Source organism: Triticum aestivum, chromosome 2A (genome assembly GCF_018294505.1).
Source record: "Triticum aestivum cultivar Chinese Spring chromosome 2A, IWGSC CS RefSeq v2.1, whole genome shotgun sequence".
Lineage (NCBI taxonomy): Eukaryota > Viridiplantae > Streptophyta > Magnoliopsida > Poales > Poaceae > Triticum > Triticum aestivum.
The window spans coordinates 21,198,199-21,202,284 of NC_057797.1; positions in this window are offsets into that span (position 1 = coordinate 21,198,199).

Here is a 4,086-nt window from a genome sequence, read left to right on the forward strand (position 1 = left end):
GGTACAAGAACTAGAACAACGCTTTCCTTCTGAAATTATGTGAACAAGCTTCAACATGACCATATAACAACCAATTGTGGATGACTACCGGACCTAACTAACACAATTTGCAGGCCCATAGGTAGTACTAGATGATTAGCAATTTAGCATTAATACGTCATCTGATCCAGTTATCTTGTGATAGTAGAAAACGCCGCTAACCACTGCGTTAGCTTACCATTTCGTGGCAACAAGCAGGGGCGCGACCTACTTAGAGGGAAAACAATATGGTTTTTCATTGGTTTTGTCATTCTTTTTTGCATTTTATTTTTTTCTTATTCATTTTTAATTGGTTTTCTTATTTCTTCTCCATTTTTTGTTTGGCTTTTAATTTTTTCTTCTCCATTATTTGTTTGTTTTTCACCCTACATTTTCGTCGTGTGCCTATGCGGTGCTGGTCGTGGGAATCCATCATTGACGCCATATTTATTAATCTTGCTGCCTCCATAACCATGTGTGAGTAGTTTTCTTAGGACCTTAGGGTCCATAGGCAGCAAGTAGATGGCATCCTCTCTCCCTTGTGACTCAATACAAAGTTCACGTGAGCTGCCTCACATGACCGTGATCCATACAATGTAATCGGTGGTTGTGTTTGTTGGATATGATGAATTGTAGCTTTATGACCAGATTGTTTATTTGATTATATTGAATCTTTGAAATTTTATGTGTTATATAATTAAGTAGTTATGTATACTCTTCGATCTATTAATCATTTAATTGTATTTGGCTAAGATTGATTGATAGTTCTCCCTTATTGACCTATTCTACCAGGTTAGGTCTGGATGAGAACGGGGTCGAGATCAGACAATTATTTGACACTAACCAGCGCTTGTTCGACACTCTACCTATTTTTGCGTTTTAGACGAAGAACACTAATACTCCTATGATCTCTGAGTATTAATAGATCTGGACCATTCGATTAGCTCCATGGATGATTGATTTTCAGTAGTCCCTACCATATAAGAGACCTCAAAAAACAATGGGATGTGCCTATGCGGTGCTGGTCATGGGAATCCATCACTGAGGCCATATTTATCAATCTTGCTGCCTCCATGACAATGTGTGAGTAGTTTTCTTAGGACCTTAGGGTCCATAGGCAGCAACTAGATGCCATCCTCTCTCCGTTTTGACTCAATACAAAGTTCACATGAGCTACCTCACATGACCGTGATCCATATGATGTAATCGGTGGTTGTGTTTGTTGGGGATATGGTGAATTGTAGCTTTATGACCAGATTGTTCATTGAATATTACTGAATCTTTTAAATTTTATTTGTTATATAATTAAGTAGTTATGTACTCTTCGATCTATTGATTGCCTTATTGACCCATTCTACCAGGTTTAGGTTTGGATGAGAGCGGGGTCGAGAACACACAATTATTTGACACTTGCCGGTGTTTGGGAACGGGGGTCCCCAGACTTGCCTGCCTGCGGCCCACAGCGTGGTTCATCAACAAGGCATCCAAGACCCTCGCGAGGGTCCAAGCCTCGTGAGGCGGACGACGCAAGACCTCCTCTGGAGTGGCCTAGCCAAGCAGGCTCACAGGAGCGGAGATATCAAGGCGGGGCAAACCTCACAAGGCTTTCGTGACGTGAGCCATGACGAACGACACCAGGTGGGCGCCAGCACGCGCAGCGTTCTTATTTCCTATTTGGTGCTAAGGAGGCCAGCGCAGGCGAAGAGTACCGAGACATAAGGCAAAGGTTGCTACATTGGTGCAACGGGACCAAGACCAGGAGGACGGCAATGTTGGAAATATGCCCTAGAGGCAATAACAAATTAGTTATTATTATATTTCCTTGTTCATGATAATCGTTTATTATCCATGCTAGAATTGTATTGATAGGAAACTCAGATACATGTGTGGATACATAGACAACACCATGTCCCTAGTAAGCCTCTAGTTGACTAGCTCGTTGATCAATAGATGGTTACGGTTTCCTGACCATGGGCATTGGATGTCGTTGATAACGGGATCACATCATTAGGACAATGATGTGATGGACAGGACCCAATCCTAAGCCTAGCACAAAGATCGTGTAGTTCGTATGCTAAAGCTTTTCTAATGTCAAGTATCATTTCCTTAGACCATGAGATTGTGCAACTCCCGTATACCGTAGGAATGCTTTGGGTGTGCCAAACGTCACAACGTAACTGGGTGGCTATAAAGGTGCACTACGGGTATCTCTGAAAGTGTCTATTGGGTTGGCACGAATCGAGACTGGGATTTGTCACTCCGTGTGGCGGAGAGGTATCTCTGGGCCCACTCAGTAGGACACGATCATAATGTGCACAATGTGACCAAGGAGTTGATCACGGGATGATGTGTTACGGAACGAGTAAAGAGACTTGCCGGTAACGAGATTGAAAAAGGTATCGAATACCGACGATCGAATCTCGGGCAAGTACAATACCGCTGGACAAAGGGAATTGTATACGGGATTGATTGAATCCTCGACATTGTGGTTCATCCGATGAGATAATCGTGGAACATGTGGGAGCCAACATGGGTATCCAGATCCCGCTGTTGGTTATTGGCCGGAGAGTTGTCTCGGTCATGTCTGCATGGTTTTCGAACCCGTAGGGTCTACACACTTAAGGTTCGGTGACGCTAGGGTTGTAGAGATATTAGTATGCGGTAACCCGAAAGTTTTTCGGAGTCCCGGATGAGATCCCGAACGTCACGAGGAGTTCCGGAATGGTCCGTAGGTAAAGATTTATATATAGGAAGTCCAGTTTCGGCCATCGGGAAGGTTTCGGGGGTCACCGGTATTGTACCGGGACCACCGGAAGGGTACCGGGGGTCCACCGGGTGGGGCCACCTATCCCGGAGGTTCCCATGGGCTGAAGTGACGTGGGAACCAGCCCCTGGTGGGCTGGTGCGCCCCCCTTGGGCCTCCCCCTGTGCCTAGGGTTGGAAACCCTAGGGGTGGGGGGCGCCCCACTTGGCTTGGGGGGCAAGTTCCCCCCTTGGCCGCCGCCCCCCTTGGAGATTGGATCTCCTAGGGCTGGCACCCCCTAGGGGCCCTATATATAGTGGGGGGAGGGAGGGCAGCCGCAAACTGAGCCCCTGGCGCCTCCCTCTCCCTCCCGTGACACCTCTCCCTCTCGCTGAGCTTGGCGAAGCCCTGCCGAGATCCCGCTACTTCCACCACCACGCCATCGTGCTGCTGGATCTCCATCAACTTCTCTTCCCCCCTTGTTGGATCAAGAAGGAGGAGACATCTCTCCCAACCATACGTGTGTTGAACGCGGAGGTGCCGTCCGTTCGGCGCTAGGATCATCGGTGATTTGGATCATGGCGAGTACGACTCCATCAACCCCGTTCTCTTGAACGCTTCCACTTAGCGATCTACAAGGATATGTAGATGCACTCTCCTTCCCTCGTTGCTAGAATACTCCATAGATTGATCTTGGTGACACGTAGGAAAATTTTGAATTATTGCTACGTTCCCCAACAGTGGCATCATGAGCTAGGTCTATGTGTAGTTTCTATGCACGAGTAGAACACAAAGCAGTTGTGGGCGTCGATATTGTCAATTTACTTGCCGTTACTAGTCTTATCTTGATTCGGCGGCATCGTGGGATGAAGCGGCCCGGACCGACCTTACACGTACTTGTCACACCCTGCATTTTGTAACATTTCATTTGCATTAATAAAGCATGAAAATTTGGACCAACAAAAACTTTTGCATTATTAGGCTTTTTATTTTGGAGTTGGTTTTCTCTCTGTGATTTTCAAGTGCTCCGCAAAGTCAATAACTCCACCTTCTGTACTTCATCTCCTTGCCCCTAACTTCTGCCCAATGATCACGCCATGTGTATAGTGCAATATAGTATTTTCTTACAAAAATAATTTGGCCAAAAAGTATTTTCTAAAATTAGTTTTCCAAAAACCCTTGAATTGAGATTTGCACTGCAAGTACTTGATTTGAGGTGTGGAAAATCTTTCAAAAGGTATATTTGAAACCTATTAGATATAGGATACCCAGAAACCACAAAAATATAATTTTAAAAGTTATTTTCCTATTTTATTTAAAGGCTT